This window comes from Daphnia pulicaria, chromosome 3 (genome assembly GCF_021234035.1).
Source record: "Daphnia pulicaria isolate SC F1-1A chromosome 3, SC_F0-13Bv2, whole genome shotgun sequence".
Lineage (NCBI taxonomy): Eukaryota > Metazoa > Arthropoda > Branchiopoda > Diplostraca > Daphniidae > Daphnia > Daphnia pulicaria.
Genome location: NC_060915.1, coordinates 3,791,991 through 3,804,022, shown reverse-complemented (window position 1 = coordinate 3,804,022; position 12,032 = coordinate 3,791,991). Strand labels below are relative to the sequence as shown.

The 12,032-nt window shown below is 37.8% G+C and overlaps 22 pseudogenes; all 22 read left to right on the top strand.

Annotated features, from left to right (window-relative positions):
* Positions 1 to 404: 404 nt before the first annotated feature.
* LOC124332470 lies at positions 405 to 523 on the top strand (annotated as a pseudogene).
* A 392-nt stretch (positions 524 to 915) lies between these two features.
* Positions 916 to 1,034, top strand: LOC124332469 (annotated as a pseudogene).
* A 413-nt stretch (positions 1,035 to 1,447) lies between these two features.
* LOC124332468 lies at positions 1,448 to 1,566 on the top strand (annotated as a pseudogene).
* A 413-nt stretch (positions 1,567 to 1,979) lies between these two features.
* Positions 1,980 to 2,098, top strand: LOC124332467 (annotated as a pseudogene).
* A 413-nt stretch (positions 2,099 to 2,511) lies between these two features.
* LOC124332466 lies at positions 2,512 to 2,630 on the top strand (annotated as a pseudogene).
* A 413-nt stretch (positions 2,631 to 3,043) lies between these two features.
* On the top strand, positions 3,044 to 3,162 carry LOC124332465 (annotated as a pseudogene).
* A 413-nt stretch (positions 3,163 to 3,575) lies between these two features.
* On the top strand, positions 3,576 to 3,694 carry LOC124332464 (annotated as a pseudogene).
* Positions 3,695 to 4,107: 413 nt separating this feature from the next.
* On the top strand, positions 4,108 to 4,226 carry LOC124332463 (annotated as a pseudogene).
* Positions 4,227 to 4,638: 412 nt separating this feature from the next.
* Positions 4,639 to 4,757, top strand: LOC124332462 (annotated as a pseudogene).
* A 413-nt stretch (positions 4,758 to 5,170) lies between these two features.
* LOC124332461 lies at positions 5,171 to 5,289 on the top strand (annotated as a pseudogene).
* A 413-nt stretch (positions 5,290 to 5,702) lies between these two features.
* On the top strand, positions 5,703 to 5,821 carry LOC124333842 (annotated as a pseudogene).
* A 413-nt stretch (positions 5,822 to 6,234) lies between these two features.
* On the top strand, positions 6,235 to 6,353 carry LOC124332459 (annotated as a pseudogene).
* Positions 6,354 to 6,766: 413 nt separating this feature from the next.
* On the top strand, positions 6,767 to 6,885 carry LOC124332458 (annotated as a pseudogene).
* Positions 6,886 to 7,298: 413 nt separating this feature from the next.
* LOC124332457 lies at positions 7,299 to 7,417 on the top strand (annotated as a pseudogene).
* A 413-nt stretch (positions 7,418 to 7,830) lies between these two features.
* LOC124332456 lies at positions 7,831 to 7,949 on the top strand (annotated as a pseudogene).
* Positions 7,950 to 8,362: 413 nt separating this feature from the next.
* Positions 8,363 to 8,481, top strand: LOC124332455 (annotated as a pseudogene).
* A 413-nt stretch (positions 8,482 to 8,894) lies between these two features.
* On the top strand, positions 8,895 to 9,013 carry LOC124332454 (annotated as a pseudogene).
* Positions 9,014 to 9,426: 413 nt separating this feature from the next.
* Positions 9,427 to 9,545, top strand: LOC124332453 (annotated as a pseudogene).
* Positions 9,546 to 9,958: 413 nt separating this feature from the next.
* LOC124330086 lies at positions 9,959 to 10,077 on the top strand (annotated as a pseudogene).
* Positions 10,078 to 10,490: 413 nt separating this feature from the next.
* Positions 10,491 to 10,609, top strand: LOC124330085 (annotated as a pseudogene).
* Positions 10,610 to 11,022: 413 nt separating this feature from the next.
* On the top strand, positions 11,023 to 11,141 carry LOC124333841 (annotated as a pseudogene).
* Positions 11,142 to 11,554: 413 nt separating this feature from the next.
* Positions 11,555 to 11,673, top strand: LOC124332452 (annotated as a pseudogene).
* Positions 11,674 to 12,032: the final 359 nt, after the last annotated feature.

Below are 12,032 nucleotides of genomic sequence, written 5' to 3'. Positions count from 1 at the left end.
TTGTTTTCAATAACAAATTTCTTGACATTTTTTTTCAATCACGATGGTTACCAGTCCAATTTCGTAGATGAAACATTTCAATGCCTTAGAGATAGGTTCAATTCATCTATAAGAATGATTCTGGATCAATTCCATTGAGAGTTTGTCAAATTTTATCGCGTTTTTTAATCGCGATGGTAACCAGTCCAAATTCGTACATCAAAAATTTCAATGACATAGGGATAGGTTCAATTCATCTATAGGAATGATTCTGGATGAATTTCATTGCGAGTTTTTCAAAGTTGATCGCGCTTTTTATTCGCGATGGTTACCAGTCCAAATTCAATGAACAAACATTTCTGTCACTTTGAAGTGATTTTCTATTCATCCATTGGGACTGGGAGGGTAAATTTTCATTTTTGAATGTCAACGGCCATATCACGTAGAACGCACCTGGTCTCGTCAGCTCCCAGAAGTTAAGTTACGTCGAGTCCCGTTAGTACTTGGAAGGGTGACCGCTTGGGAATACGGGATGTCGTTGGCGATGGATAGTTTGTTTTCAATAACAAATTTCTTGACATTTTTTTTCAATCACGATGGTTACCAGTCCAATTTCGTAGATGAAACATTTCAATGCCTTAGAGATAGGTTCAATTCATCTGTAAGAATGATGTTTTTCAAATTTTATCGCGTTTTTTAATCGCGATGGTTACCAGTCCAAATTCGTACATCAAAAATTTCAATGACATAGGGATAGGTTCAATTCATCTATAGGAATGATTCTGGATGAATTTCATTGCGAGTTTTTCAAAGTTGATCGCGCTTTTTATTCGCGATGGTTACCAGTCCAAATTCAATGAACAAACATTTCTGTCACTTTGAAGTGATTTTCTATTCATCCATTGGGACTGGGAGGGTAAATTTTCATTTTTGAATGTCAACGGCCATATCACGTAGAACGCACCTGGTCTCGTCAGCTCCCAGAAGTTAAGTTACGTCGAGTCCCGTTAGTACTTGGAAGGGTGACCGCTTGGGAATACGGGATGTCGTTGGCGATGGATAGTTTGTTTTCAATAACAAATTTCTTGACATTTTTTTTCAATCACGATGGTTACCAGTCCAATTTCGTAGATGAAACATTTCAATGCCTTAGAGATAGGTTCAATTCATCTATAAGAATGATTCTGGATCAATTCCATTGAGAGTTTGTCAAATTTTATCGCGTTTTTTAATCGCGATGGTAACCAGTCCAAATTCGTAGATCAAAAATTTCAATGACATAGGGATAGGTTCAATTCATCTATAGGAATGATTCTGGATGAATTTCATTGCGAGTTTTTCAAAGTTGATCGCGCTTTTTATTCGCGATGGTTACCAGTCCAAATTCAATGAACAAACATTTCTGTCACTTTGAAGTGATTTTCTATTCATCCATTGGGACTGGGAGGGTAAATTTTCATTTTTGAATGTCAACGGCCATATCACGTAGAACGCACCTGGTCTCGTCAGCTCCCAGAAGTTAAGTTACGTCGAGTCCCGTTAGTACTTGGAAGGGTGACCGCTTGGGAATACGGGATGTCGTTGGCGATGGATAGTTTGTTTTCAATAACAAATTTCTTGACATTTTTTTTCAATCACGATGGTTACCAGTCCAATTTCGTAGATGAAACATTTCAATGCCTTAGAGATAGGTTCAATTCATCTATAAGAATGATTCTGGATCAATTCCATTGAGAGTTTGTCAAATTTTATCGCGTTTTTTAATCGCGATGGTTACCAGTCCAAATTCGTAGATCAAAAATTTCAATGACATAGGGATAGGTTCAATTCATCTATAGGAATGATTCTGGATGAATTTCATTGCGAGTTTTTCAAAGTTGATCGCGCTTTTTATTCGCGATGGTTACCAGTCCAAATTCAATGAACAAACATTTCTGTCACTTTGAAGTGATTTTCTATTCATCCATTGGGACTGGGAGGGTAAATTTTCATTTTTGAATGTCAACGGCCATATCACGTAGAACGCACCTGGTCTCGTCAGCTCCCAGAAGTTAAGTTACGTCGAGTCCCGTTAGTACTTGGAAGGGTGACCGCTTGGGAATACGGGATGTCGTTGGCGATGGATAGTTTGTTTTCAATAACAAATTTCTTGACATTTTTTTTCAATCACGATGGTTACCAGTCCAATTTCGTAGATGAAACATTTCAATGCCTTAGAGATAGGTTCAATTCATCTATAAGAATGATTCTGGATCAATTCCATTGAGAGTTTGTCAAATTTTATCGCGTTTTTTAATCGCGATGGTAACCAGTCCAAATTCGTAGATCAAAAATTTCAATGACATAGGGATAGGTTCAATTCATCTATAGGAATGATTCTGGATGAATTTCATTGCGAGTTTTTCAAAGTTGATCGCGCTTTTTATTCGCGATGGTTACCAGTCCAAATTCAATGAACAAACATTTCTGTCACTTTGAAGTGATTTTCTATTCATCCATTGGGACTGGGAGGGTAAATTTTCATTTTTGAATGTCAACGGCCATATCACGTAGAACGCACCTGGTCTCGTCAGCTCCCAGAAGTTAAGTTACGTCGAGTCCCGTTAGTACTTGGAAGGGTGACCGCTTGGGAATACGGGATGTCGTTGGCGATGGATAGTTTGTTTTCAATAACAAATTTCTTGACATTTTTTTTCAATCACGATGGTTACCAGTCCAATTTCGTAGATGAAACATTTCAATGCCTTAGAGATAGGTTCAATTCATCTATAAGAATGATTCTGGATCAATTCCATTGAGAGTTTGTCAAATTTTATCGCGTTTTTTAATCGCGATGGTTACCAGTCCAAATTCGTAGATCAAAAATTTCAATGACATAGGGATAGGTTCAATTCATCTATAGGAATGATTCTGGATGAATTTCATTGCGAGTTTTTCAAAGTTGATCGCGCTTTTTATTCGCGATGGTTACCAGTCCAAATTCAATGAACAAACATTTCTGTCACTTTGAAGTGATTTTCTATTCATCCATTGGGACTGGGAGGGTAAATTTTCATTTTTGAATGTCAACGGCCATATCACGTAGAACGCACCTGGTCTCGTCAGCTCCCAGAAGTTAAGTTACGTCGAGTCCCGTTAGTACTTGGAAGGGTGACCGCTTGGGAATACGGGATGTCGTTGGCGATGGATAGTTTGTTTTCAATAACAAATTTCTTGACATTTTTTTTCAATCACGATGGTTACCAGTCCAATTTCGTAGATGAAACATTTCAATGCCTTAGAGATAGGTTCAATTCATCTATAAGAATGATTCTGGATCAATTCCATTGAGAGTTTGTCAAATTTTATCGCGTTTTTTAATCGCGATGGTTACCAGTCCAAATTCGTAGATCAAAAATTTCAATGACATAGGGATAGGTTCAATTCATCTATAGGAATGATTCTGGATGAATTTCATTGCGAGTTTTTCAAAGTTGATCGCGCTTTTTATTCGCGATGGTTACCAGTCCAAATTCAATGAACAAACATTTCTGTCACTTTGAAGTGATTTTCTATTCATCCATTGGGAGTGGGAGGGTAAATTTTCATTTTTGAATGTCAACGGCCATATCACGTAGAACGCACCTGGTCTCGTCAGCTCCCAGAAGTTAAGTTACGTCGAGTCCCGTTAGTACTTGGAAGGGTGACCGCTTGGGAATACGGGATGTCGTTGGCGATGGATAGTTTGTTTTCAATAACAAATTTCTTGACATTTTTTTTCAATCACGATGGTTACCAGTCCAATTTCGTAGATGAAACATTTCAATGCCTTAGAGATAGGTTCAATTCATCTATAAGAATGATTCTGGATCAATTCCATTGAGAGTTTGTCAAATTTTATCGCGTTTTTTAATCGCGATGGTTACCAGTCCAAATTCGTAGATCAAAAATTTCAATGACATAGGGATAGGTTCAATTCATCTATAGGAATGATTCTGGATGAATTTCATTGCGAGTTTTTCAAAGTTGATCGCGCTTTTTATTCGCGATGGTTACCAGTCCAAATTCAATGAACAAACATTTCTGTCACTTTGAAGTGATTTTCTATTCATCCATTGGGACTGGGAGGGTAAATTTTCATTTTTGAATGTCAACGGCCATATCACGTAGAACGCACCTGGTCTCGTCAGCTCCCAGAAGTTAAGTTACGTCGAGTCCCGTTAGTACTTGGAAGGGTGACCGCTTGGGAATACGGGATGTCGTTGGCGATGGATAGTTTGTTTTCAATAACAAATTTCTTGACATTTTTTTCAATCACGATGGTTACCAGTCCAATTTCGTAGATGAAACATTTCAATGCCTTAGAGATAGGTTCAATTCATCTATAAGAATGATTCTGGATCAATTCCATTGAGAGTTTGTCAAATTTTATCGCGTTTTTTAATCGCGATGGTTACCAGTCCAAATTCGTAGATCAAAAATTTCAATGACATAGGGATAGGTTCAATTCATCTATAGGAATGATTCTGGATGAATTTCATTGCGAGTTTTTCAAAGTTGATCGCGCTTTTTATTCGCGATGGTTACCAGTCCAAATTCAATGAACAAACATTTCTGTCACTTTGAAGTGATTTTCTATTCATCCATTGGGACTGGGAGGGTAAATTTTCATTTTTGAATGTCAACGGCCATATCACGTAGAACGCACCTGGTCTCGTCAGCTCCCAGAAGTTAAGTTACGTCGAGTCCCGTTAGTACTTGGAAGGGTGACCGCTTGGGAATACGGGATGTCGTTGGCGATGGATAGTTTGTTTTCAATAACAAATTTCTTGACATTTTTTTTCAATCACGATGGTTACCAGTCCAATTTCGTAGATGAAACATTTCAATGCCTTAGAGATAGGTTCAATTCATCTATAAGAATGATTCTGGATCAATTCCATTGAGAGTTTGTCAAATTTTATCGCGTTTTTTAATCGCGATGGTTACCAGTCCAAATTCGTAGATCAAAAATTTCAATGACATAGGGATAGGTTCAATTCATCTATAGGAATGATTCTGGATGAATTTCATTGCGAGTTTTTCAAAGTTGATCGCGCTTTTTATTCGCGATGGGTACCAGTCCAAATTCAATGAACAAACATTTCTGTCACTTTGAAGTGATTTTCTATTCATCCATTGGGACTGGGAGGGTAAATTTTCATTTTTGAATGTCAACGGCCATATCACGTAGAACGCACCTGGTCTCGTCAGCTCCCAGAAGTTAAGTTACGTCGAGTCCCGTTAGTACTTGGAAGGGTGACCGCTTGGGAATACGGGATGTCGTTGGCGATGGATAGTTTGTTTTCAATAACAAATTTCTTGACATTTTTTTTCAATCACGATGGTTACCAGTCCAATTTCGTAGATGAAACATTTCAATGCCTTAGAGATAGGTTCAATTCATCTATAAGAATGATTCTGGATCAATTCCATTGAGAGTTTGTCAAATTTTATCGCGTTTTTTAATCGCGATGGTTACCAGTCCAAATTCGTAGATCAAAAATTTCAATGACATAGGGATAGGTTCAATTCATCTATAGGAATGATTCTGGATGAATTTCATTGCGAGTTTTTCAAAGTTGATCGCGCTTTTTATTCGCGATGGTTACCAGTCCAAATTCAATGAACAAACATTTCTGTCACTTTGAAGTGATTTTCTATTCATCCATTGGGACTGGGAGGGTAAATTTTCATTTTTGAATGTCAACGGCCATATCACGTAGAACGCACCTGGTCTCGTCAGCTCCCAGAAGTTAAGTTACGTCGAGTCCCGTTAGTACTTGGAAGGGTTACCGCTTGGGAATACGGGATGTCGTTGGCGACGGATAGTTTGTTTTCAATAACAAATTTCTTGACATTTTTTTTCAATCACGATGGTTACCAGTCCAATTTCGTAGATGAAACATTTCAATGCCTTAGAGATAGGTTCAATTCATCTATAAGAATGATTCTGGATCAATTCCATTGAGAGTTTGTCAAATTTTATCGCGTTTTTTAATCGCGATGGTTACCAGTCCAAATTCGTAGATCAAACATTTCAATGACATAGGGATAGGTTCAATTCATCTATAGGAATGATTCTGGATGAATTTCATTGCGAGTTTTTCAAAGTTGATCGCGCTTTTTATTCGCGATGGTTACCAGTCCAAATTCAATGAACAAACATTTCTGTCACTTTGAAGTGATTTTCTATTCATCCATTGGGACTGGGAGGGTAAATTTTCATTTTTGAATGTCAACGGCCATATCACGTAGAACGCACCTGGTCTCGTCAGCTCCCAGAAGTTAAGTTACGTCGAGTCCCGTTAGTACTTGGAAGGGTGACCGCTTGGGAATACGGGATGTCGTTGGCGATGGATAGTTTGTTTTCAATAACAAATTTCTTGACATTTTTTTTCAATCACGATGGTTATCAGTCCAATTTCGTAGATGAAACATTTCAATGCCTTAGAGATAGGTTCAATTCATCTATAAGAATGATTCTGGATCAATTCCATTGAGAGTTTGTCAAATTTTATCGCGTTTTTTAATCGCGATGGTTACCAGTCCAAATTCGTAGATCAAAAATTTCAATGACATAGGGATAGGTTCAATTCATCTATAGGAATGATTCTGGATGAATTTCATTGCGAGTTTTTCAAAGTTGATCGCGCTTTTTATTCGCGATGGTTACCAGTCCAAATTCAATGAACAAACATTTCTGTCACTTTGAAGTGATTTTCTATTCATCCATTGGGACTGGGAGGGTAAATTTTCATTTTTGAATGTCAACGGCCATATCACGTAGAACGCACCTGGTCTCGTCAGCTCCCAGAAGTTAAGTTACGTCGAGTCCCGTTAGTACTTGGAAGGGTGACCGCTTGGGAATACGGGATGTCGTTGGCGATGGATAGTTTGTTTTCAATAACAAATTTCTTGACATTTTTTTTCAATCACGATGGTTACCAGTCCAATTTCGTAGATGAAACATTTCAATGCCTTAGAGATAGGTTCAATTCATCTATAAGAATGATTCTGGATCAATTCCATTGAGAGTTTGTCAAATTTTATCGCGTTTTTTAATCGCGATGGTTACCAGTCCAAATTCGTAGATCAAAAATTTCAATGACATAGGGATAGGTTCAATTCATCTATAGGAATGATTCTGGATGAATTTCATTGCGAGTTTTTCAAAGTTGATCGCGCTTTTTATTCGCGATGGTTACCAGTCCAAATTCAATGAACAAACATTTCTGTCACTTTGAAGTGATTTTCTATTCATCCATTGGGACTGGGAGGGTAAATTTTCATTTTTGAATGTCAACGGCCATATCACGTAGAACGCACCTGGTCTCGTCAGCTCCCAGAAGTTAAGTTACGTCGAGTCCCGTTAGTACTTGGAAGGGTGACCGCTTGGGAATACGGGATGTCGTTGGCGATGGATAGTTTGTTTTCAATAACAAATTTCTTGACATTTTTTTTCAATCACGATGGTTATCAGTCCAATTTCGTAGATGAAACATTTCAATGCCTTAGAGATAGGTTCAATTCATCTATAAGAATGATTCTGGATCAATTCCATTGAGAGTTTGTCAAATTTTATCGCGTTTTTTAATCGCGATGGTTACCAGTCCAAATTCGTAGATCAAAAATTTCAATGACATAGGGATAGGTTCAATTCATCTATAGGAATGATTCTGGATGAATTTCATTGCGAGTTTTTCAAAGTTGATCGCGCTTTTTATTCGCGATGGTTACCAGTCCAAATTCAATGAACAAACATTTCTGTCACTTTGAAGTGATTTTCTATTCATCCATTGGGACTGGGAGGGTAAATTTTCATTTTTGAATGTCAACGGCCATATCACGTAGAACGCACCTGGTCTCGTCAGCTCCCAGAAGTTAAGTTACGTCGAGTCCCGTTAGTACTTGGAAGGGTGACCGCTTGGGAATACGGGATGTCGTTGGCGATGGATAGTTTGTTTTCAATAACAAATTTCTTGACATTTTTTTTCAATCACGATGGTTACCAGTCCAATTTCGTAGATGAAACATTTCAATGCCTTAGAGATAGGTTCAATTCATCTATAAGAATGATTCTGGATCAATTCCATTGAGAGTTTGTCAAATTTTATCGCGTTTTTTAATCGCGATGGTTACCAGTCCAAATTCGTAGATCAAAAATTTCAATGACATAGGGATAGGTTCAATTCATCTATAGGAATGATTCTGGATGAATTTCATTACGAGTTTTTCAAAGTTGATCGCGCTTTTTATTCGCGATGGTTACCAGTCCAAATTCAATGAACAAACATTTCTGTCACTTTGAAGTGATTTTCTATTCATCCATTGGGACTAGGAGGGTAAATTTTCATTTTTGAATGTCAACGGCCATATCACGTAGAACGCACCTGGTCTCGTCAGCTCCCAGAAGTTAAGTTACGTCGAGTCCCGTTAGTACTTGGAAGGGTGACCGCTTGGGAATACGGGATGTCGTTGGCGATGGATAGTTTGTTTTCAATAACAAATTTCTTGACATTTTTTTTCAATCACGATGGTTACCAGTCCAATTTCGTAGATGAAACATTTCAATGCCTTAGAGATAGGTTCAATTCATCTATAAGAATGATTCTGGATCAATTCCATTGAGAGTTTGTCAAATTTTATCGCGTTTTTTAATCGCGATGGTTACCAGTCCAAATTCGTAGATCAAAAATTTCAATGACATAGGGATAGGTTCAATTCATCTATAGGAATGATTCTGGATGAATTTCATTGCGAGTTTTTCAAAGTTGATCGCGCTTTTTATTCGCGATGGTTACCAGTCCAAATTCAATGAACAAACATTTCTGTCACTTTGAAGTGATTTTCTATTCATCCATTGGGACTGGGAGGGTAAATTTTCATTTTTGAATGTCAACGGCCATATCACGTAGAACGCACCTGGTCTCGTCAGCTCCCAGAAGTTAAGTTACGTCGAGTCCCGTTAGTACTTGGAAGGGTGACCGCTTGGGAATACGGGATGTCGTTGGCGATGGATAGTTTGTTTTCAATAACAAATTTCTTGACATTTTTTTTCAATCACGATGGTTACCAGTCCAATTTCGTAGATGAAACATTTCAATGCCTTAGAGATAGGTTCAATTCATCTATAAGAATGATTCTGGATCAATTCCATTGAGAGTTTGTCAAATTTTATCGCGTTTTTTAATCGCGATGGTTACCAGTCCAAATTCGTAGATCAAAAATTTCAATGACATAGGGATAGGTTCAATTCATCTATAGGAATGATTCTGGATGAATTTCATTGCGAGTTTTTCAAAGTTGATCGCGCTTTTTATTCGCGATGGTTACCAGTCCAAATTCAATGAACAAACATTTCTGTCACTTTGAAGTGATTTTCTATTCATCCATTGGGACTAGGAGGGTAAATTTTCATTTTTGAATGTCAACGGCCATATCACGTAGAACGCACCTGGTCTCGTCAGCTCCCAGAAGTTAAGTTACGTCGAGTCCCGTTAGTACTTGGAAGGGTGACCGCTTGGGAATACGGGATGTCGTTGGCGATGGATAGTTTGTTTTCAATAACAAATTTCTTGACATTTTTTTTCAATCACGATGGTTACCAGTCCAATTTCGTAGATGAAACATTTCAATGCCTTAGAGATAGGTTCAATTCATCTATAAGAATGATTCTGGATCAATTCCATTGAGAGTTTGTCAAATTTTATCGCGTTTTTTAATCGCGATGGTTACCAGTCCAAATTCGTAGATCAAAAATTTCAATGACATAGGGATAGGTTCAATTCATCTATAGGAATGATTCTGGATGAATTTCATTGCGAGTTTTTCAAAGTTGATCGCGCTTTTTATTCGCGATGGTTACCAGTCCAAATTCAATGAACAAACATTTCTGTCACTTTGAAGTGATTTTCTATTCATCCATTGGGACTGGGAGGGTAAATTTTCATTTTTGAATGTCAACGGCCATATCACGTAGAACGCACCTCGTCTCGTCAGCTCCCAGAAGTTAAGTTACGTCGAGTCCCGTTAGTACTTGGAAGGGTTACCGCTTGGGAATACGGGATGTCGTTGGCGACGGATAGTTTGTTTTCAATAACAAATTTCTTGACATTTTTTTTCAATCACGATGGTTACCAGTCCAATTTCGTAGATGAAACATTTCAATGCCTTAGAGATAGGTTCAATTCATCTATAAGAATGATTCTGGATCAATTCCATTGAGAGTTTGTCAAATTTTATCGCGTTTTTTAATCGCGATGGTTACCAGTCCAAATTCGTAGATCAAAAATTTCAATGACATAGGGATAGGTTCAATTCATCTATAGGAATGATTCTGGATGAATTTCATTGCGAGTTTTTCAAAGTTGATCGCGCTTTTTATTCGCGATGGTTACCAGTCCAAATTCAATGAACAAACATTTCTGTCACTTTGAAGTGATTTTCTATTCATCCATTGGGACTGGGAGGGTAAATTTTCATTTTTGAATGTCAACGGCCATATCACGTAGAACGCACCTCGTCTCGTCAGCTCCCAGAAGTTAAGTTACGTCGAGTCCCGTTAGTACTTGGAAGGGTTACCGCTTGGGAATACGGGATGTCGTTGGCGACGGATAGTTTGTTTTCAATAACAAATTTCTTGACATTTTTTTTCAATCACGATGGTTACCAGTCCAATTTCGTAGATGAAACATTTCAATGCCTTAGAGATAGGTTCAATTCATCTATAAGAATGATTCTGGATCAATTCCATTGAGAGTTTGTCAAATTTTATCGCGTTTTTTAATCGCGATGGTTACCAGTCCAAATTCGTAGATCAAAAATTTCAATGACATAGGGATAGGTTCAATTCATCTATAGGAATGATTCTGGATGAATTTCATTGCGAGTTTTTCAAAGTTGATCGCGCTTTTTATTCGCGATGGTTACCAGTCCAAATTCAATGAACAAACATTTCTGTCACTTTGAAGTGATTTTCTATTCATCCATTGGGACTGGGAGGGTAAATTTTCATTTTTGAATGTCAACGGCCATATCACGTAGAACGCACCTGGTCTCGTCAGCTCCCAGAAGTTAAGTTACGTCGAGTCCCGTTAGTACTTGGAAGGGTTACCGCTTGGGAATACGGGATGTCGTTGGCGACGGATAGTTTGTTTTCAATAACAAATTTCTTGACATTTTTTTTCAATCACGATGGTTACCAGTCCAATTTCGTAGATGAAACATTTCAATGCCTTAGAGATAGGTTCAATTCATCTATAAGAATGATTCTGGATCAATTCCATTGAGAGTTTGTCAAATTTTATCGCGTTTTTTAATCGCGATGGTTACCAGTCCAAATTCGTAGATCAAACATTTCAATGACATAGGGATAGGTTCAATTCATCTATAGGAATGATTCTGGATGAATTTCATTGCGAGTTTTTCAAAGTTGATCGCGCTTTTTATTCGCGATGGTTACCAGTCCAAATTCAATGAACAAACATTTCTGTCACTTTGAAGTGATTTTCTATTCATCCATTGGGACTGGGAGGGTAAATTTTCATTTTTGAATGTCAACGGCCATATCACGTAGAACGCACCTGGTCTCGTCAGCTCCCAGAAGTTAAGTTACGTCGAGTCCCGTTAGTACTTGGAAGGGTGACCGCTTGGGAATACGGGATGTCGTTGGCGATGGATAGTTTGTTTTCAATAACAAATTTCTTGACATTTTTTTTCAATCACGATGGTTACCAGTCCAATTTCGTAGATGAAACATTTCAATGCCTTAGAGATAGGTTCAATTCATCTATAAGAATGATTCTGGATCAATTCCATTGAGAGTTTGTCAAATTTTATCGCGTTTTTTAATCGCGATGGTTACCAGTCCAAATTCGTAGATCAAAAATTTCAATGACATAGGGATAGGTTCAATTCATCTATAGGAATGATTCTGGATGAATTTCATTGCGAGTTTTTCAAAGTTGATCGCGCTTTTTATTCGCGATGGTTACCAGTCCAAATTCAATGAACAAACATTTCTGTCACTTTGA